This window comes from Balaenoptera physalus (assembly GCF_965194825.1).
Source record: "Balaenoptera physalus genome assembly, chromosome: 2".
Lineage (NCBI taxonomy): Eukaryota > Metazoa > Chordata > Mammalia > Artiodactyla > Balaenopteridae > Balaenoptera > Balaenoptera physalus.
The window spans coordinates 135,887,554-135,910,803 of NC_138883.1; the positions used below are offsets into that span (position 1 = coordinate 135,887,554).

General features: G+C 43.7%; 1 long non-coding RNA gene across 1 annotated transcript in view; it reads right to left on the reverse strand.

Annotated features, from left to right (window-relative positions):
- Positions 1–7,100: 7,100 nt before the first annotated feature.
- Positions 7,101–23,250, reverse strand: part of LOC309654683 — a 218,631-nt gene continuing 202,481 nt past the window's right edge. Inside the window, exons 4-5 of the long non-coding RNA XR_014260402.1 lie at positions 10,156–14,828; positions 7,101–9,783 (exon numbers count right to left, since the gene is read on the reverse strand). This is a non-coding gene — a long non-coding RNA (uncharacterized lncRNA). The remainder of the gene's footprint in view (positions 9,784–10,155; positions 14,829–23,250) is intronic.

Consider the following 23,250-nt stretch of genomic DNA (forward strand, 5'->3'; position numbering starts at 1 on the left):
TAAAAAAACCACCCCAAACATTCATTTTCACTCCCAATTTTGTGGGTTGGCAATTTGGGTTGGGCTCAGCAGAGCCATTCTTCTGTGGTCTTTCCTGGGGTTGCTCATGTCTGCAGACATTTAGTGGCCCAGCTGGGGCAGGATGGTCTAGTATGGCCAGACTGTGGATGCTGATTCCTGGGATTCTCTTTCTGCATCATCTCAGAGTACCAAGAGAGCAAGTCCCAAACACAAGGACTTATCAAACTTCTGTTTATGTCATGTTTACTAGTGTCCAATTGACCATGGCAAGTCATTTGGCCAAGCCCAAAGCAATGTGGGAAGACATGGATACACATGAGTGGTTGCCTACATAGGGCTTGGATATCATAGATACGTGTTCATAGGGGCTATTATTGTAACAATCTTCATAGCTCTTTTCTCTGCTTTATCCCAGATCTGACTGGGATAAAGAATTTATATTCTGTTGAGGTTCTCCCCCTCCACCTGTTTCCATCTTTCACTGAGGAATCACATTTAGTTAGGGGCCTGGGACAGGAGTCATCTCTGCTAACAGCCAAAGCCTCCAAAGCTATCCCAGCTCCTGGAACAAGGATCTGTCCGGTCAAGATAGAGCCTGAGCCCCTCTCACAGGCTGCCTTTGCAGAGTGTCAGGAAGCAGGTACTTGGGTCAGGTCACCTAGTCATTCACAGCCCAGATACCAGGAGAACAAAGGAAAAGAGAAGGTGCTGAGGAAGACAGATCCATGGGAACTTGGATATTTGGGAGAACAAAAGGGGACTTGACTGCTTTGTGGTACTTACAAATTCCAGAGATCTAACTCTTAGGGGTCACAAGCACCCAGCATGTTCATGTCTGAAAAAGACCCTATATAGTGACCCCCACCCAAAATATGTCTCCTCTTCCAACCCAACTAGACATACACACTTAAGAACTCTTCACAAGAGCATAAAATCTCAGTGTCATGAGGAACTTAGGGAGGCTGCTTGTCTGACCCCTAATTTTTCTGATGGGTAAACTGAGGCTTAACATGGTTAAGTGATCAACAAAGTCATAAGTGCAGAACCATGAGGGGTGTAGCAAAAGGATTAAGAATACAGACTCTTAATTTGACCTAGATATTCAAGATTTGCAATCCCCTGGACAGTATGATAAGTGTGGGTTTTATTCCCATACCTGATTAAATCAAAATGAGATTTTTTTTTTTCCAGTTAATCCAATGATTAGAAAAGATGTGAAGAAACTGAATAATCTTATTTGAACTAAGTCTTATTCCTGGAACTCATTTGGCCATAACTTTTCAGTTAGAAAAGAGTCAGACAAATCACAAATCTCCATTGAGCACCGTCACTTTCTATTAGACTTTTTTTTCACATTAGATTTTTTTTTCAATAGACTTTATTTTTAGAGCAGTTTTAGGTTAAAATACATTTAACACACTCTACCTCTGCTTTCTTCACCTTCTATTACAAGTTGCAGAAATAATTAGAGCTACGTTTTCTGATGACTTCTACCTGCCAGATAAGTGTTTGCCGTTATACCATTTAATCCTCACGACAGTTCTCTAACTTAGGTTTATTATTACTAAGATCTTTGATGGGGATTCAAGACTGGATGAGAGAAGCAAGGACTATTATAGACCTATGGAAATTTGACTAAAGTGAGATGAAAGTCTATCGGACTCCTGAGTGGAACAATGCAAATGTTATATATCAAATCTTGATATTTAATTCAAGGTTGGTCTTTTGCTTTAAATTCTAGATCACAGATTTTCTTCACACATTTCTTCCCCAATATAAGTCCTTCATTTATTTTACAAAGACTCAGGCCCAACAACAGTGATAACAGCTGGATTTCAAGCAAATAAGGATACAATCCAAACTCATTTATTTATGTAAAATGTGCCAAGTCCCTAAACTACTGGTTTCAATGGGTTTTCTATCCCAAAACTAAACAGTCTCTTGGTGGTGGTAGTGGTGGGGTGCTTTATGCATTTAGCAAGCTTGTCCTTTCAAAGAAAATAGAGGAACTCAAATTGCTTAGGACTTCAGACATAGCAGATATCATGCTAGAAACAGCGTTCATCATCTTCACCTAGTCCTTTCAACACCACTGTGACGGGGGTATTATTATTATTTTCAGTTTTCTGATGTGACAGCTGAGGCTCTGAGAGCTTTAGCCTCATAGCTCTGTGGTGGCAGAGCTCACATTTGAACCTAGGTCTGTGCAATAACAACACAGATGCTCTTGAGATTTTAGCACTTTTCCTAGAATTCTGGCTACACCAACCCGTGAGGAGTACTGACTAAGGGGGAAAATGCATGCCACTTAAATGAGAGGGAAATTTTAAATTAAATATGTTTGAGAACATTTGATCTTCTAAATGGCACTGGAGGTAGACATGTATGTCTGGAAATATCTTGTGTTTGAGATTTTGAGTAGAAGTGAAGTGGGTTGAGGGATTTAAATTTAAAGACCATAACTCAGTCAGAGAGAGGAATATGTCTCCATGAAGAAGCAGGAATTATAGATGAAGTGAGAGGGAAGAATTGAGTTTGGAAAGTAGCTTGTGCACACCTGAGTCTCTTTCTCTGAGGAAGGTCTGAACTGGAAAAAAGAGCTTCCATTGAGCTTGCTTGCTCAACATTTCCTGGCAAGGTGCCTTTTTCCCTGTGGTTTCCCGGTGACCCCAGTAAGTCAACTGGGTGTCCAAGAGTCCGCGAGGGCCCTGCTTTCCTACTCTTCACACCACTGCATGGAAGGAAACCTCAGAGGGGAGGCAATACCAACTGTGTTTTCATCCCAGCTCTCTGGATTGTCAGAGATTTAGGGAGTGCACACATGGGCAAGCTACTCTTCCCAAGTCCACAAACATCCTCCATTTGTTGTTAAGAGACTTAGCAGTTATCACCAGACATTTAGGTTTCCTTGACAAGCTTACAACAGGAGCATGCTATATCTGACCTTAGATGCTCAGTGATATTGGCTGGGTGGCAGGGGGGGCCCTCCAGCGTCAATATCTCTGCTCCAAGTCTCCAAGAGTGAAGTAAGAAAGACAAAGCAGACCCACAGCCAGGTAGACTGAGTCCCCTACTAGGAAGCCAGGTGGTCACAGAACCACCCCCTATGTCTGAGGAAGGAGGGTCTACAGCACCTAGGGAGTGGGGGCAGGGCAGGAGCCTCACAAACACTGTCTTCTGGAAACTGGGCATTGGAACAGGAGCATCTGAGGCAGCCATCATCCCAAAGGGATGCCAAAGGGTTCTTGAGCCCCTTCTGTGAGGCGGCTCAGATCTGATGATAATTCAAATGCTTTCTTTTCATCCCTACATCCGCTGCTTGTCAGCTCTACACACCTGTCTATTTCCAGGTCTTAGGGGACATACACACCATCTGCACAGGACCATCCATTTTAATCAAAAATCTGGTGGAAAAGCTCATTTTTAGTCCTAAAACCAAAATAGATTTATTAAGAAATAGAATACCAAACTCACAAGAATTTTTTTTTAATAAAAACAATTTTCATTGAACCACGTCAAAGACAGCCCCCTCCTCAGATCTGGAGGTGGGATGGCGTGGAGTGGAGATGAAATGGTTGCTTGTTTGGGGTGTTCAGAGTACTTCTGGGGAAACTGGAAGAACCCCACACATGAATCTGGACCTCTAAGTCCACACTGGACTGGCCATGGGGCCTGAGAGAGGGAGGCTTCGAAAATAGTCTTACTGCTTTCGGGGGTGTTGGAGTTCAGCCACTAGTTACCGATCCAACCAGGAAGATTGTTCCCAAACTCGTCTTATTCCCTTGAAGTCAGGCCCCCTTCATAGGATCAAAATCCAAAGCCCACAAATCAAAGATGCAGGAAGAAAAGGAGGAATCAAGACTGAGAAAGCAGAACAGCAAATCACAACTTAAGACCCTTTTATTTCTTCCCAGAAGCTCGACTTCTGGTAACAATGGATTACAAACACAGCCCCCCACTTCTTCCACACTGATCCCGTGCATAAGGTCAGCAGGAGGCAACTATTTCCAGTTGGACATCCTCACTTGGGTTTTATTTCAACCCTGTAAGGGTGTGTGTGTGTGTTTGATTTTGGCGTTTTTTTGTGTGTTTTTGTTTTTTTGTCTGGGGAGGCAGATGGAGAATCTTAAAGATGACCATTCAAAAGTTTGGGAGTTTCTGGGGTTTGGGTTTTTTTTTGAACTTTTGTTTTGACAAGCGATTACAGGTGTTCCCATTTGGAACATAAACTATATTTTTTAAAAAAAAATAATAAATTCCTGAAAGTCCCTTTGGCCCAAAAAAGGAAAAAAAGCAGACAGACAACCTTTGGGGAGATGATCCCCTTTTTGGCAGGCATTGAATTGTCCAGAATAACACTGTCCAGATTCCAGCCTGGAAAGCTGCACGAGGGGCCTGCGGGAGATCTGGGACTTATTAACTTCGAGAGCAACCCTCCACACTTTTCAGTTCTGGTCGCAGCTGCAAGAGAGGATTCTGAAGGCAGGATGCAAGGTGCCATCGTTAGCAGAAGTCCTCTTTTCTGCTGTGAATTGTGTGCACCCGGTGGCTCCCCTCCAGCCCCCACCAGCCCAGTACAGGTGTTTTTTTAAGGGAATGCAAGCAACAGCTCCTAAAGCAGGAAAGGGAAACACCCTTCTAATCAGAAGGTGTTTCTAATTACAGCAGCGAATTACCAAACCTCCACTACAGTTAATTGCCACAAACGAAATCACAAAAGAACAATTAACAAGCAAAAGCAGGTGTTATCAATTGAGTCTAGAAAGAAAAGAATAGGAAAGAAGTAGAGGGAGGGAGGGAGGGAGGGAGGGAGGAAGGAAGGAAGGGAGAAAGGAAGGAAGGAAGGGAAGGAGGAAGAAAAAAAAGGAAGTAGGGAGGGAGGAAGGCAGGGGACTAAGTCCTGTATAATTTGTCAGGAGCATGTATGCAGTTATTTTAAATCATCTCTATGCTTCTCAGTCATCCTGTGAATGTTCACTTGTGAAATCTCAGGGCATTAAGTCTGCCAAAAGCATCAGGAGTGAATTAGGCAGTGAAAGTAGACAGCAAGTAAAAAAACAACCCAGAGCCATTATTTATGTATTGTTCACCTGCATTTCCCAAGCTTCCCCTTGGCTCACATTGATCTCCAGTTGGCTAGAGACATCTGTTTTTCCAGTTTTGTCAACATCTCCAGAGTTCCTTTGCGTAAGTTATGACTTTGCCCAAAACTTAGAAACTGGTGTGTTGATTTCACAGCAAAAATTTGGTTTATCTCTAAAATGGAGAAACAAAAATTCTTGAAGTCCAAGTCCTTGCGCACGACACGGTTCACACAAGAATTTTTATATTACAGTTATAGGTTAAATTGGGCCTCCCACCACCCAAAAAAATCACATGTTGAAATCCTAATCTCCAGTGTCTGAGAATATGATCTTATTTGGAAGTAGGGTTGTTGCAGATGTAATTAGTTAAGATGAAGTTATACTGGAGTAGGAGAGCCCCCAATCCAATATGACTCATGTCCTTATAAAATGGGTAAATATGGACACAGACACACACCTGGAGAGAACACCATGTGAAGATGAAGGCAGAGATTGACAGAGCAATGATCTACAAGCCAAGGAACACCAAGGATGGCCAGAGAACCACCAGAAGCTAGAAGAAAAGAATGGAACAAATTCTTCCTCACACCTCCGAAGGAACCAACCTTGCCTACACCTTGATCTTGGACTGTAGTCCCCAGAACCATGAGACAATACATTTCTGTTGTTTATTTACAGTTACCCAGCAAAGTAACACACCTCCTATTCTACCTTATGATGTCCTTCCCAATGGGCCCCTTCCCTGTGTCTGCATTTGCCACCACACTTATTTAGTCATTCGTCACCTCCTACCTGGACCATCGCAGCAGCCTCCTAGCTACCCTGCCTGCCTCCCAGCTTTCCCCGCCTCAAATATCCACTGCACCAGAGTGAGATTTCCTCACCACAGCCCTGACCATAGACCCTCAGGATCAGAAGAATAATAAAAGCAATGAAAATAATAATAAACTCTCAAGTACATTTTATATGCCAGGCATTGTGGGAGACACAAGGAAGACAAAGAAAATTACTGTAAAGCAATTCCTATTCTCTAGGAGCTCCCAGCTTAATCATGTGGGTGAGGACAGACACATCATAGATCATTAGACACAGAGATAGTGCAGGCTTGCGCAGGGCATTGTGGGAATTCTGAGGAGGGCCTCCTGACCCATCCTTGGGGGAGGGGGTGTATTATGAGGGGCTTCCAGGAGGGAGAGACACCTGGGCTGAGCCTTAAAGCACTGGCTCTCAATTCTGACTGCACACTGCAGTCACTTGAGAAGTTTCACAAATGTGAAGGCCTATGTCCCATGGACCCCCAGACCCTGGGGCTTAACTGGTCTGGGGGTGACTTGGTTTAGGAAGTTGCACAAAATATCCAGGTGAGTGCAACCTGTAACCAATTTTGAGAACCTCTGTCCTAAGGCACTGATTCTCTGCACATTGAAATCTACCTGTAGCATTTTAATAAACTCCAATGTCTGGTTCTACCCACTAAAGATTTGATTTAATTGGTCTGGGTGTGGCCAGAAATTTTTTAATGCTCCCCAAGTGATTGTTATATGCAGACAAGTTCAAGAACCACTAGCTTGTAACAGTGCATCTCAAAATTGAATGTGCAGACGAGATCAGGTGCATTCAGGGTGGTATGGCCGTAGAATTTTTTCTGGGGACGGGGGGGTGGGCAGTGAAGTAGAAAAGTATAGCTTTATTACTTTGCCAGGCAAAGGGGGACACACTGGGTTTCTGCCTCAAAAAACGATGTGAAGTGAAAGAGTAGCATTGACATATGTACACTACCAAATGTAAAATAGATAGCTAGTGGGAAGCAGCCACATAGCACAGGGAGATCAGCTCGGTGCTTTGTGACCACCTAGAGGGGTGGGATAGGGAGGGTGGGAGGGAGACACAAGAGGGAGGGGATATGGGGTTATATGTATACATATAGCTGATTCACTTTGTTGTACAGCAGAAACACAACATTGTCAAGCAATTATACTCCAATAAAGATTAAAAAAAAAATTGAATGTGCATAGAAATCTTCTCGAGATCTTGTTCATCTGCAGATTCCTAATCTGTGGGTCTAGGGTGGGGCCTGAGATCTTACGTATCTAAGAAAGACTCCAGGTGCTAATGTCGCCAGTCTGGAAGCCACACTTTGAGAAGCAAGGCCTTAAAGAATGAGACAAGTTCTCCAGGTGGAGAGAATGTGGTCCTGAATCAGGATGGCGTAGAGGGGAGAAGAACAGGACATGGACTAGAGGGGTTCTTGGGGATTATTCAGTGGATTTGGTGTTTGATATGGATGCGGGGCATGAGACAGGCAAGGGCACCAGTCAGGTTTCTAGCATGGAGGCCTTAGCCTCCAAATTGACCATAGGAACATCCCAAGCAACGCCAAAGTCTTGCTAACTTCATGGTCCCTTTCATTTTTCCCAAGTACCATTTTCCAAGCTCATTAAACATCTTCTCATTGCTCATCTTCCCAGACGTTACACAGAATTACCTATGCCTTCCTTACTTTTCTTTATTCTTTCTCCAACACCAAGGGTACAAAGTCACATGCTTCCAGTGGCCAATTTGGTATGGACTTGAGTGAAGCAGCCTGGATGGGTGTGAAGACAAAAGTAAAAGTTCCCTTCTGCTACCAGCCCACCAGCATATGTTAATAATATTAATATTAATTAATTATATCTTAATAATATATCATGATGTTTAATATTCCTATCTTCATAGTAATTAATACCAAAAAGGGGACATTCAAGGGGAATAATGATTTGAAAGCCTGCCGATTTTGCATCAGAAAAATGAATAAAAACTAGAAGACAATAAAATATTTTTAAAGCACTGAAATGTTTAAACATTTTAATATCAAAATACCGTTTAAAAATGATGTTAAAGTAAATTTTTGATAAATTAACATTTTAAAATGCTGAAAGAAAAAAAAAATCTGCTAATCCAGATTGTAAATCTAGAAAAATTATCTTTTAAAAATTAGGACAGAATAAAGGCTTTTCGGATTTTAAAAAAAAACAAAAAAACTGAAAGAACCCATTGCCAGTTAACCTACACTTTAGGAAACTCTTCAAGTTGCAGGGAAATGATTCTAAATGGGCACTCAAATCTACAGGAAGGAGTGAAGAGCCCCAGAAACGGTAAACACATGGGTTAATATAACACAGTGTTTTTAACTTTCTTTAAGAGACAACTGACTTTAAGCAACATAATAATAGTGTATTGTGGAATTTTTTAAATATGTAGAATGAAAATATAAGATAGCAATAACACAAAGAATGGAGAGAAATTACCTTATCCCACTGTAAAGTTCTTACATTTTATCTGAAGTGGTACAGTATAAATTCCAAGGTGACTGTGATAAATGAAAGACGTGTAATATAATCCCCAGAGTAAGCAATACAAAACATGATACAAAGAGAGGATAGCTAAAAAGCTAATAGAGGAAATAAGATGAAATAGTATTTCATATGAATATTTATTGATGTATAAAAAAGGAGCAAAACTCAATTATAGTGTTTTGGAATGAATGTCTAGTAGGTAAAACTATTTTTAAATGCAAGGAAGCAATTACCACAGAAGTCAGAGTAGTGGTTACCTTCGGCCTAAGGGAGGGGGTGGTGATAGGGAAGAGGCATGAGAAGGATATTGGAAATGCTGGAATGTTCTATTTCTTGACCCCATGGATGTTTGCTTTCACATCTTTGTTTTGTGCCCTTTTCTGTATGTAGGTAATAGTTCAGAATTATTTTTTTTAAGTTTTAAAAAATCAGTGAAAGACAAAATTAAATGTATTGGCTCCCACCTACCACTAGGACTTAGGAAACGTTATCTCCCCAACTCTCAGTTTTCCAAGCCTTCATGAAGGGATTCTTGCTAATGATTGGGTCCCTTTAGCTGCCTCTGCTGAACCAAGCCCACAGTTGTCCCAAATGTGGGTTCCATAGAAGCAGAGGCAATGAGCAAGAGTCCCAGCCTTAGAGACGCTGACTCTAGCTGCATCAGAGTATGGCAGAAAAGCTCACACATCACCAGGAGACCAATCCCTCCCAGGGTGAGGCTTGGGACCTTTTTTAAGTAAGCCAGGTTTCTGCAAAGCAAGATGCATTTTCAAGTACAGCCAAAGAAGTGCCTTGTATCTCTCTTCATGCAGAGGAAACCTCTAACCCACGTTCCTCACTCACACGCTCATACCATCCCCCCCTCTTCCCTCCTTTTTCTCTACCCCGATCCCTGCTGAGCCCAGATACTATGATCAAGAACTAGATGTAAATTTGATGCTATCACTTCCTGAGTAACCTTTGTCAAATCACTCAACCTCTCTAAACCTCAAATTCCTATTCTTGCAATGGTGGTTTTATCCCCATCTTCACAGGCTTGAGAGAACAGACAGGACTGTGCTGGGCTGGGCTGTGAGCCTGAGCTGTGGGTGTCCAGAGCCTGTGGACCCAATGCTGTACTGCAGCAGCGTCATGCCCTGCAGTGCCTACGGATCAGGGTAAGCCACTCTCTGACACTGGCTGGAGAGGCTCACCCGTCAAGTGTGTACACTGCCCAGTCTGGTCAGCTACCATTCAGCTCCTCTTGTCTTGTCCCAGCCCCTCTCCACCCAGCAGTGATGGGTGACCCAAGAACTGTTGCTGTGTCCACTGGACACCCAACCATTAAAACAGCAGTCCCAGGGCTTCCCTGGTGGCGCAGTGGTTGAGAATCTGCCTGCCAATGCAGGGGACACGGGTTCGAGCCCTGGTCTGGGAAGATCCCACATGCCACGGAGCAACTGGGCCTGTGAGCCACAATTACTGAGCCTGCGCGTCTGGAGCCTGTGCTCTGCAACAAGAGAGGCCGCGATGGTGAGAGGCCCGCGCACCGCGATGAGGAGTGGTCCCCACTTGCCGCAACTAGAGAAAGCCCTCGCACAGAAACGAAGACTCAACACAGTCATAAATAAATAAATAAGTAAATAAATAAAAGAACGTGAATTTCTTTAAAAAAAAAAAAAAAGCAAAACTGGGCTATTCATTAAAAAAAAATAAAATAAACAGCAGTCCCCAACATTTTTGGCACCAAGGACAAGTTTCATGGAAGACAATTTTTCCACGGACCAGTAGGGGGATGGTTTTGGGATTTCAAGCACATTACATTTATTGTGCACTTTATTTATATTATTATTACATTGTAATATATAATGAAATAATTATACAACTCACCATAATGCAGAATCAGTGGGAGCCCTGAGCTTGTTTTCCTGCAACTAGATGGTCCCATCTGGGGGTGATGGGAGACAGTGACACCTGAAGTTTGTTGCTTATGTCCAGTCTACTCCATAAGATGCAGCTTAATTGTCACTTGCCACTCACTGGTAGGGTTTTGATATGAGTCTGCAAGCAGTTGATTTATTATGGTCTCTGTGCAGTCAAACCTCTCTGCTAATGATAATCTGTATTTGCAGCCACTCCCCAGCGCTAGCATCACCACCTCAGCTCCACCTCAGATCATCAGGCCTTAGATTCTCATAAGGAGCGTGCAGCCTAGATCCCTCGCATGCGCAGTTCACAGTAGGGTTCGCACTCCTATGAGAATATAATAACGCCGTGGATCTGACAAGAGGCAGAGCTCAGGTAGTAATGTGAGCGATGGGGAGTGGCTATAAATACAGACGAAGCTTCGCTCTCTCTCTCTCTCACCTGCCTGCCGTGTGGCCAGGCTCCTGACAGGCCACGGACCAGTAATGGTCCATGGCCCGGGGGTTGGGGACCCCTGCATTAAAAGAACAGAATGTATCAGAAGGGTGAAGATAAACAGCGATGCAGCTCATCGTATAAAGCAGAGGGAGAGATGGCTCCACCCCGAGTTCCAGATGATTTATTTTAACCTCACTAGCAGCAGCCCCCATCTTGAATGCCTGTGAGCCCAGCCCCCTCCCAGCCCCGAGTTCCTGCTGGCATACCTGTGGCCAAGGTCGGGTAGACTCTGGGCAGGCTATTTGCTCACTGGAGTCCTGTGTATTTTGTGGGCAGTGAGCGTGTCACAGTTAGACGTACACTTCAGTATGAAGATATTCATGCTTCACCAGGGCGCAGTCAGAGGGTGGTCGGGATAGGAGGGGCAATGGGGGGGAGGGCGCCTCTTCACTCAGCTCTAAGAATGAGCAATGGTGCCCACCTCCAGCTTCAGAACACACATCTTGGGATTTTAAGTTAAACACTCGCAAGATCGCTTCTCACATATCTAATTGTAGTTTTCCATGCTCTGGATAATCTTTTTCAAGGAAAATACATTTTCTGTGGTTTACCCAGTTGAAGATCAAAGAAATAAGAAAAATGTTGGTAAACTGGGGAGACAGGGCTGACAGCTCATGTAATGGTGCTTGATTTCAGGTCTTCATTTATCCAGACTCTCTTGCATGCAAGTACCAGGCAACATTATTTTATGGGCCAGCAGCTTGGGCCCCTTAGTTCTCAGGGGCCATTCAGGACTCTTTGATTCTTTCACTCCACTGAGTTTTACATAATGATTTAGACCCAATTTTTCACGTCTGTAACCTGCCTGCCTTTTAGCTACTTGGGCAAAGAGTGTGGTGTTTCAGTGCATGGAGTCTGGCTGCCTGGATTCAGTCTTGCCTCCATGTGGCTCAGTTTCCTCATCTGTAAAATGGGTGACAGCACCTTCCTCGTAAGACTGTCCTGAGGATAAGTGGACAATCCCCAGATAAAGTGCTGAGGCCAGCGCCTGGCACACAGGGAGCCCTCAGCAAGCGCCATCTCTTATTATGACTCAGGGAACCTCAACTCCTCCAGTTTCACATTCTCTGCTGCGTTTTCTTAGAAACATAAGCCAAGGGAATTTCTGCCTCAGACAAATTAAGATTTTTCTCAGTCTTGTACCAAAGGAACCCTGCCCCCTGGTTAAATAGTTCTAGTTACGAATGGTCATAATATTGTCTCACTGGCTATACATTTTCATAACTTATTAGATCCACTTAAAGTGATTTTAATTACAAATGCTCTAGTTTCATTATGTACAAAATGGAATGCAGGCAAGTAATTGTATTTTCTCCATCTATTATGTTCAGAAAGAAATTAGAGTAGTCTAGTGCATCCTTACTGTGAAAAGGTTTCTCATGATTCTGTAAGAAAGGAGCTTCCCATGATTTGCTGAAGATGTCAGCCACTAGTGAGACCAGGAGGACTGGGCAGGGAGTGGATCTGATGCCATCAATCTAGCTGGGGTGACAGACAGCAAACGTTTGTCTCCCCAGTTTGTGATTCGACCTTAAGGAACACTAGTCTCTCCTCTGACTCAGCTCTTGAATTTTCTTAGGACTTTCTTGTCAAGCCGACTCCACACCCATCCCACATCATTTAACTGCTTCCCTTAGCAGCTCAGCTGGAGAAACAGGAGAAATACAAAGGATGGTTCTGGCATCCGTTGGGTTTAGGGGACCCTGGGTATGAGTTTGTCTGTAGTAGATGCCATGGCGGGGGAAGATATTAGTTATTTTGTGGCTGGGAGAAGACATAAGTAAGTCACAGAAAACTTTCTATGACAAACTTGTTAGGGCATAGGAGATTATTTAAGGGAAAGAATTTTGATATCGGGTAAGTGTCACACAAATGGAATATTGTAAAATGAGCCCAGTCAGTCTGTAAGCTTTCCAAAGTCAGAGAACATTTCTTGCATGAGCACTTTTTAACTTGGTAATAGAATGTTGAATAAAACCACAGGTTGGTGGAATGATTTGATTTATTCTCACTCTTCATTATTTTCCAATAAATTTGGGGTCTGAAAGCAGAAGTTCTGGAAAGAGAACCATGTACATGTACATATGGTGTTTTTAGCCCCTTTGACAAATTAGGAAATTAGGGTTACAGAAATTTGTAGCCACGGGCACGTGGCTACAAAGTGACAAAGCCAACACCAGACCAAGTCTGTCTGCTACCCGAGGCTCACAGTCAGAGGGATGCCTGGGTATCCCTTTATGTCACCAAATGTAAGAATTAGGTCAGATCCTAAGCTTCACCTCAGCCAGGATACTTCCCTCTCATATGGACAAACACGGCATTTTGCTATAACGGCTGGTGGCTCTCCAGTCGGGATTTCCCGTGCCATCTCAGAAAGCCTCCGTCTTCCCTGCTCCCCACCTCTGCCTTCTGGCTGGGGCACCCGGGGAGGGCAGAGATAGAGGTCCCAGTCAGGTGGGCTCCAGCATCTGGTGCATCTGGTCAGGCCCTAGTAACTGCAGGTTTATGCCCTGTGCTGCTCCGGGGGAGCTCTGGGAAGTTCATCATGTGCGTCCTTTGGAAGAGCTAGGCTGTGTTTGAAGCAAGCCTGTGTGATCTGCCCCAAGGAGAGTTCTAGAACACAGTCTGTGCACACACACTGCCCAGGATCTAAAGTTAATACCTCGCTTCCCCAAGTGTGTCATGCATGAGATGATTTGGGGTGGTACAAATGGGAACATTTTCTCTGGCAGTTATGTACTTATTGTAATGTGTATTAGCTCAGCATGTCCTGGCTCACCTGTCATTTCACCAATATTCTTTAGGACAAGACTAGTTCTATAGCAATCTCTAACACGTTACCTGATCTGATGTATCCACCACCTCTGCATCCCCAATTAGATGCACACTGCCCAAGAATATAAATAGATGACCCTCCCATGTATGAGAAAGTGGGGGAAGAAATAATAGTTTGTAGTAATCATAGCGTATTGGGTGGAAACATAGCAGAGAAGTGAAGAACAGGTGTTCTGGAGTCAAACTGCCTGCACTGTAAATGTTAGCACTTTAATTTCCTAGCTGTGACACCTTGAGAAGTTACTAAACTTCTCTGTCTTACTTTAAGTGTTGAGCCACTAAAATCTACGGAGTCCTCTTATTGCAGCTCACACACCCTCATACAGCCCATATGCCAAGCTGCAGCAAAGCATTTTCTTCTCAACTCATTTGAAAAGACATCAAGTTATCAAAACTAAAAGCATGAATTTACAACATTTAATAACTTACTATCATCAAAAATAATAAAGTAAGGTAACATGTTCAAGCCCAGACAGTTTTGAAAAGAATTATCTTCCTAATCAAAATCAGCAGAGTTATCAAAAATGCCACTGGTGGGCTGGGAAATTAGCTCTCTGAGCAGGCCCAGGACTGCTGCCCTCAGGGCTGAGTTGCTCTCCCAGACATTGATTGGATCTGCACCAGGAAGCAAAGATTTCACCCGCAGGCAGACAAAGTGTAACTTCAGGCAATGAGAATATCATCTTAAAATTAACAAGGCCTCTACTAGTCTACCTTAAGCAAAGGACATTTCATGTCAACAAATATTTTGTTTTGTTCCTTTAAGCTAGGAAAGGTTTAACAATAATTTTTCAAGTTAATAACCTACAAGTCTCCTTTTAAGAAAATGAGTGAAAATGAAAGGACTCTGCCCAACCTGCACTTTCCTCCCTCCATCCATTTGCCATGTTTCTCTGGCTCATCCTTCAGACCACAGTTCAAAGATCATTGGCTGTTACAGAAATCTTCCCCCATCCCTGGATGAGGTCCGGTGCCACAGAGACACCCTCTCTTCCTATCCCATCATTTTCCATCATGGCGCTGGCCATGATTTCTGATTCAGGTTTATTGCTGAATGATCTGAGTACATCTTTAAGATTCCTTAGGGCAGGGACCATGTCTGTTTTGCTCCCTGTTGATCTCCAGCAGTCAGCACCGGGCCGGTATACAGCTATAGGAAGAATGAATGAAAAATGATCGGTTTGTTGGTCAGTATAAAAAAGCCATAATGTATTTGACCAATCTTCCATCTGGCCATTTTGACTTTTTCCATTGTTTCAGAAATATACCAACACTGCGATGGATCACAGAGGTATCTTTGAGCAAATATCCAATGATTTCCCTAGGACAAATTATGGAAAGAAACTGATTGCTCCAAGATTTTAAAGCTCTAGCTAATTGTTTAGAATTTCTTCAAGTGGGAAGGGTATTAACCAGAAACATATTAAAGAAAGAGAGGGAAGGAAGGAGGGAGAGAAAAAGAGAAAGAGAAAAAGAAAGAGAGGAAGGAAGGAAGGAAGGAAAGGAGGGAGGAAGGGAGAGAGGGAGGGGGGAAGGAGGGAGGATGGGAGGGAAGGAGGACAGAGAGAGAAAAAGAGAAAGGAAAAAAAGGGAGAAAGATGGAAAAAAGAGAAAGACCAACACCTAAGAGTCCTTGTCTCCGTGAGAAGTCCCCTCTTCGGAGATTGCCATCCAACCAGTTTCCTGGACACACTCTCTCTGTATCCCTGCCAGACCATCCCTGGGAAAGGCAAAGTCAGACACTCTCAAATCCCAAGGTTTAAGAAGATAAAGACCCTCAGACCCTCCTTCTCAGGGGCGAAGCAGTTCAGGGCTTTTTGTTCTCCCGCTTCTTTGTTCCAGCGACCTTTCCCATCTCAAAGGATTTTCAGCAGCACCAAGAGCCTGACACTTTGCCCATCCTGGTTCTCACAGACTTCTCCAACGAAAGACAAAGCCAGGCTGGCACGGAGGAGGGCCTGAAATAAAGGGGGACTGAGAAAGAAGAAAAGCACCAGGGAATCTGGCCGCCTGTATATTCAGTTGCTGCAGCAACTAGAAGTTAAACAATGAAGGAGGGAGGGGACCACCATCTTCCTCCCTCGGTCCAGTTGTCATGGATACCGGGATTTTAGAAGTGAGGAGGTGAAGGGTTTTCTTTACACTTTACAAGTGGTGCTTTTTTCACTCACTTGGCCTGTGTCCTTGTTCCACCCGGGTTGGGGACATTCCGTTCTGAGTCTTCCTGCAAGGAGGCTGGGGAAGGGGAGTCAGGGCAGGATGCTTTCTGTAAAGGACCCATCTGGCCAGTAGCTCTAAAGTCCATTCCCATCCCACACCAGGCAGAAAGGCCTGAGCATCCGTGGAAATTTCCATGCACTGAAATCTTCCCACCCACATTGCAGAAGGGTAGCTCTCTCCTTGAACTCTTCCTCCCATCCTTCTGATTCTCCCAGGAGCGCTCACACACGGGCTGTCTCCTAAGGTCCCAGCTTCGTGCCCTCCCCAACCCCCCAGAGACCCCTCGTAGCTTGCTGCCCCTGCTTCCTCCTCCAGGATTTAGCAGGAGGAATACAGCTCAGTCCTCCTCTGAGGTTGTCTCCCAGCTTCTTTCCCCTGAAGCCACATCAGGCCCTTCACTGTCTTGCTGAGCTGTCCAGCACCGTATGCTGAGAGGTTACCAGCTTTAGTGACCGCAGGTCAAGACTCAGCTCTTCCACTCTCCAGAATGACCTTGGGCAGAGCACTTACTCTCTCTGAATCTTGCTTCCGCATCTGGTCAATGCAGATTGCAGTATCCACCACGTAGCCTTGTAGAGGTTGTGCAGTGAGAAAAAGTAGACCATGTTTGAGCTACAGCAGGCACCCCAGCAGCAAGAGCGCCCTTGGCCGCCTCTCCATCACCCACCCCCTCCCCAGCCACACACTCACACTCTTTTACACACTCTCACACACAGACATTCGCACTCTCTCATACTCATTCACTATCACACACATACACACACACACGTCACAGGCATTCACACAGACACACACACTCACTCTTTTTTTTTTTTTTGTAACATCTTTATTGGAGTATAATTGCTTTACAATGGTGTGTTAGTTTCTGCTTTATAACAAAGTGAATCAGTTATACATATACATATGTTCCCATATCTCTTCCCTCTTGCATCTCCCTCCCTCCCACCCTCCCTATCCCACCCCTCTAGGTGGTCACAGAGCACCAAGCTGATCTCCCTGTGCTATGCGGCTGCTTCCCGCTAGCTATCTATTTTACGTTTGGTAGTGTATATATGTCCATGCCACTCTCTCACTTTGTCACGGCTTACCCTTCCCCCTCCCCATATCCTCGAGTCCATTCTCTAGTAGGTCTGTGTCTTTATTCCCGTCTTACCACTAGGTTCTTCATGACCTTTTTTTTTTTTTCCCTTAGATTCCATATATATGTGTTAGCATACTGTATTTGTTTTTCTCTTTCTGAGTTACTTCACTCTGTATGACAGACTCTAACTCCATCCACCTCACTACAAATAACTCAATTTCGTTTCTTTTTATGGCTGAGTAATATTCCATTGTATATATGTGCCACATCTTCTTTATCCGTTCATCTGTTGACGGACACTTAGGTTGCTTCCATGTCCTGGTTATTGTAAATAGAGCTGCAATGAACATTTTGGTACATGACTCTTTTTGTATTATGGTTTTCTCAGGGTATATGCCCAGTAGTGGGATTGCTGGGTCGTATGGTAGTTCTATTTTTAGTTTTTTAAGGAACCTCCATACTGTTCTCCATAGTGACTGTATCAATTTACATTCCCACCAACAGTGCAAGAGGGTTCCCTTTTCTCCACACCCTCTCCAGTACTTATTGTTTGTAGATTTTTTGATGATGGCCATTCTGACCGGTGTGAGATGATATCTCATTGTAGTTTTGATTTGCATTTCTCTTATGATTAATGATGTTGAGCATTCTTTCATGACACACTCACTCTTGTATACTCTCACTCTGCACATCCTCACACTCAGCATTCACACACTCATGCTCACACTCACCCACTCACACACAAAGACACTCAAAGCCACACTCTCACATATATGTACACACAATCACACGTACTTAGGCAGGCACACACATTCACACATATGCACACACACTCTCTCACATATATACTCATACTCTCTCCCACATTCATATACACTTCCACATACTTATTTGCACACACTCAGCTTTCCTTTTTCTTAAAATTTTTATTGGAGTATAGTTGATTTACAGTGTTGTGTTAGTTTCAGGTGTACAGCAAAGTGAATCGATTACACATATACATATATCCACTCTTAGCTTTCCATTTTTGACTTAAAATGAAAGACTGAGGAATGTCTTATTTTAGTCTTAATCAAGCAGGAGGGAGTACAGCTGCTTGCTATAAGCAACACTGTCCATCCATCCATCCAACCAACAACATTTGCTGAGGATCTAATATGGGCCAAACACTGACATCATAAAGAGCCACCAGGCAAGGCCACCAGCCATGGGTTCGTGTCTGCCAGGCTGCTCAGCTGCTTGAACTCGGAGGGGCCCCGAGACCCTCCCTTGGCCTCCATGTGCCTTCATTTCCCAACACTTGGCCACGCAGCCTGAAAGCCAGGACACGGCGCAAAGACTGTTTGCATTTGGACAACCAGGGCAAGTTTGGGCTCACGGCGCCATGCTTGCTTTGCGCTGCCTATGGGCTGGAGCTCCCCAGCTCGCTGGTCTTACAGACATTTGGAACAAATGCCATAAACCCTTCCAGGTGATGATCTGACTTCCAAGGATGGTCCAGTTTTCCCTCAGCCTGTCCTGCACTGAGTAGGGGCAGCAAGCTCCACTCCTCACCCTGGGCAGCTGGGAAGTTTACCCAGGGGCTGCTGGGGTGGTAACAGAGGGTTGGGTGTGAGCCATCAATCATGTCGATGCAGCTTCCCAACCTGGCCGGCCCTGTCTAATACAGTGGAGAAGAAAGGTTCAAATACAAGCTCACAGGGTGTGTGACTTGGAGTGAGTCAACCTCCTTCATACTTAGTTTCCTCATCTATAATATGGGCATAATCATACATCCATCTCCCAGGATTGGTGTGAGGAGTCAAAACTACATGTGAACCATTTTGCCTGGCAAATATTAAGTACTCATAAACAATGGCTTTACTGTTTAATTAGATGACTATTCTTAGCTCTGTTAGGGTTCTAACTATGCAAAAATCATAGATGTGTATATTAAAAGAAACTGGATGGGGGCTTCCCTGGTGGCGCAGTGGTTGGGAGTCTGCCTGCCAATGCAGGGGACACGGGTTCGAGCCCTGGTCTGGGAAGATCCCACATGCCGCGGAGCAACTGGGCCCGTGAGCCACAACTACTGAGCCTGCGCGTCTGGAGCCTGTGCTCCGCAACAAGAGAGGCGGAGACAGTGAGAGGCCCGCGCACCGCGATGAAGAGTGGCCCCCGCTTGCCGCAACTGGAGAAAGCCCTCGCACAGAGGCGAAGACCCAACACAGCCATAAATAAATAAATAAATAAGTAAATTTATAAAAAAAAAAAAAAAGAAAGAAACTGGAATGAATCACAGAAAGTTAAAAAATGTTGATTTGTTTAGAGTAATGGGACTAGATGTTTTTTACCTTAATTTCCATTTTAACATTGTTCCAATATTTCTGCAAGACATAAAAATTAAAATGATAAACATGGGTATTTAGAGCATGATTTATAGTAACCAGATAAACAAAATATTTAACTTAAAATTCTCCTATTTGTTTGCATTACACACAGGATTAATTTCTCCTAAAAGAACAGAAGGAAGTATCTGGAAGCATCCATTGAATACACAACTAGATCTCAGACAAGAACATCAAAAATTCATGATACTTTTTCTTGATTCATATTGCTGTTGTCATTCCCTCACCTTCTTAAATATATTTATCATGCTTATTTAAAAAAAAATTGAACATCAGAAGCTTATCCAGACTCCTGAATCCAAATCGTTAATTCCATGTAATGGAAAGTTCATCCATACACGTAGCAATAATTTCACCTATATGCCTCACTATGTCCTGAATGAAGGCCACCTGATAGTAGACAGTAAACATCATGTTGTATACAAGGATAGGTGATTGCCAGGACTGTTCAAGATACAGAAGACATTTGACCTTCAGGGAGCTGGAAGTGTAGCAGGAAAAGAGAAACGACCATGAAACAGGTAGGCTCTGAATTGGGTAGTTCTAACTCTGAGCTGTGTAAGCAAGGCAGATAGTTGGAGAAAGCTGTTGGGGAAGAAGCAAACTTTTGTTCAGTCTTGAAGGTTGAACGCAAGCCATTATTCTCGTCCTGGAGGCGGAGGACGAGAATTCAAGCATTCATGTTTAACCTCCAGCCAGTGTAATCATTCACACAATGCACTGAAAACTGAAGAAGACACAAAACAAATACTGATGAAAATAAACTGAATTGTCAGATTCTTTCCCCAGGATTCCAGAATGAAATAGATCTGCACAGCCCTTGCCTACCTGCGTCCATTTAGAGAAAATATACCTGCATTTATTGACCAATAAAGACAGAGGTAGATCTTCTTTTTAAAAAAAGTTTCAGGGATTTCCGTGATGGTCCAGTGGTAAAGAATCCTCCTTCCAATGCAGGGGACACAGGTTCGATCCCTGGTCGGGGAACTGAGATCCCACATGCCAGGGGGCAACAAAGTTTGCGCGCTACAATTACTGAGGGCACACACCTCAACGAGAGAGCTGGCGTGTCGCAACTTGAGAAAGAAAACTCGCATGCCACAACTAGAGAGAAGCCCACAGACCACAACTAGAGAGAATCCCGCATGCCGCAACGAAGAACCCTCATGCCCCAACGATGAGACCCAAAGCAGCCAAAGAAATAAAGAAAATAAATTTTTTTAAAAAAGAAAAGCTTTAAAAATAAATAAATAAATAAATTTTAAAAGTTTCAGAGATATTGGGAATCACTTTTAACACATACAGATGTTTACCGTGAGCCAGACACATCCTGAGTGTTTTTCATGGATTGCCAGATTTAATCATCACTATAAATATGATACATAGATGAGGGACAGAGACACAGAGAAGTAAAAAAGGAAATATTAGGCATTATTATGAGGACAACAGTTAGAATTAGTTTCGCCTGATAGGGTGATTGTATAGAAGAGAAATAAGAAATGGAGCTGGGAGAGCAGTTTGGGCCAAAGTCAGGAGGCTCCTGGCTGTGGATCCTCGGCATTTGATATTCTTTAGGGAGTAATCAAGGTCTCAGAGCAGGTGGTCAAAGGAATATGTTAAGACTTCTTTCAGGTTTTAAGAAATAAAGTAGAACTAGAAATGAAGAATGTAGAACCACTTTAAGGAGACTCTAAGGAAAGAGCCCCATCATTATCACCATCTTCACTCTACCAGATCCACTGCCCTTTGACCCCTCACAACATCCCACACAGTAGGAATTATTGTCTCCGTTTGCTGCCTTACTATCTGTCATGGGGATATTTTTTAACTAGCACCCCAAAGGATCTTAAATTATTACCCCAGATAATTCTGACTCAGAGGGCTCCTGGTATTGAGAAACACCAACTGTCAAAGAGATGATGGCTACCATATCCCCCAGCTGGACCTTCCTTTTCTTTCTGTCTCCTTGTTCAGTCACCCCTGCCCTCAGAGTCTCAGTGGAAACCCCAGCCCACTGGCAGCTCTTCTATTTCAATCCAGGCAGTAGTTCCCATGGCAATCACGACGATCCCTTCCATACCTCCAGGCGGGTGACACTCTGGGATATAAATGATTGACCCAAGTTTACAGACAGAAAAACTGAGACTTAGATTAAATGTTTTAACCAAAATCCCAACTTTCTTAAGAAAATTTCCCGGCTCAGCGCCACTCCTGCTTTTGCACAGCAGTGTGTCACATCTACCTGGCTGACAGCTTGACAAAATCCCACCCCTCAGAGCATCTGATTGTGGGCTCAGGCTCCCAGCAACTGGCCTCCGATTGAAGCGGAACAATAGGCAGGGCGTGTGGGGCTCAGTCCCCAGGGGCTGATCCTCAGCACCAGCTCCAAAGACCCCCCCATTAGTCACAGAATGCCCACTGCTGTGCACAGTAATCCAAATTGGGTTCAAGCCCCCAGCCTCCATGTCCCATTGTCATGCTATATTTTTTATTCAACACAAGATCAGAGATCTGCTAAGACCTCGTGTTGCCAACATAAAAGAAGAAGAAAGATTTTGTTAATCCCAATGAAAATCAATCCTTCTTATTTTTTCCTGGAAAAAAAAAAAAGGAAAACATGAAGGTATTACATCAGCCTCTCAAAAAGGCAGAAAAATCCCTGCCATCCTGAGACGGTTAAAACATGCGGCTTTAAGAGTCGACACAAAGAACAACAATTACACACCCCTTCACCTTTTACTGTCTTGTTTTATTATCCTGGATATTCCAACTGGTTTTTCCTGGGATGCTTTTGGATATGATAATCCCACCAGCCTTGAAATAGAGTATTAGAGAGGAAGCAGGGTCAAAGTGGGGAGGACACTCACAGGATTGGAGAGAAGAGGGCAAGGGGGAAAGAGAGTGGGCAGGGAAAAACCTGCCCTAAAAATCTGATATGTCTTTATGAAATCTGAGCATTTCAGAGCCAGAAGCGATCCTGAAGATAACTAGTCAGACCTTCTCATTAAACACACACACACACACATACACACACACACAGCAAGTGAGGGCAAAAGGGGGATGATTTGTCCAAGGAAATGGATGCTTCATTCAGGCCTATAGGTTAAAAGGAGTGGAAAACAACGACACTAACCTGTCAGAAAAGAGCCTTGTGTAAATTTCAGCAAAAGTCTCCTCAGAAAAAAAAGACCATAATGACCCCTCTTTATCTTGTCAATACTTGTCACTCATCTGTCCTCGTTAAAGCTCTCTTGTTGACTCATTTGTTCACTTACCAAGGTCTGATTAACCGAATGGTGTAGTGTAGGGGTCCACACAGTACAGTCTGTGGGCCAAATATAACCCGCTGCCTGGTTTTGTATGGCCCACAAGCTAAGAATGGATTTTACATTTTTTAAGAGTTGAAAAAATTTTTCCAGTTAAAACAATTTTTCAAGAATAATACTTTGTAACATGAGAAAATTATATAAAACTCAAATGTTGGTGTCCACAAGTAAAGTTTGGCTGGAACACAGCCATACCATGCGTTTACAAATTATCTGAGGCTGCTTTCACCCTACAGCAGCCGAGCTGAGCAGGTACAACAGACATGGTACCATCTGCAAAGTCTAAAATATTTACTATCTATCTGGCCCTTTATAAAAGAAAGCCTTCCATTTTCCTGACATGAAAATTGGAGCACCCCAGCCCGGGACCACCACTTAGTGGCTGTGTGACCTGGGCCAATTCGTGAGCGTATCCATGCTTTGGCTCCCTCATCTGTAAAATGGAGATCATGTTTCTTGAAACGGTATACTTGAAATTCAGCTTGATGTCAACTGAGGTCACCCTACCCTCTGAGACTTAAACAACATTGCTTTAAGTTCAATGTCATGTCCTGGCAA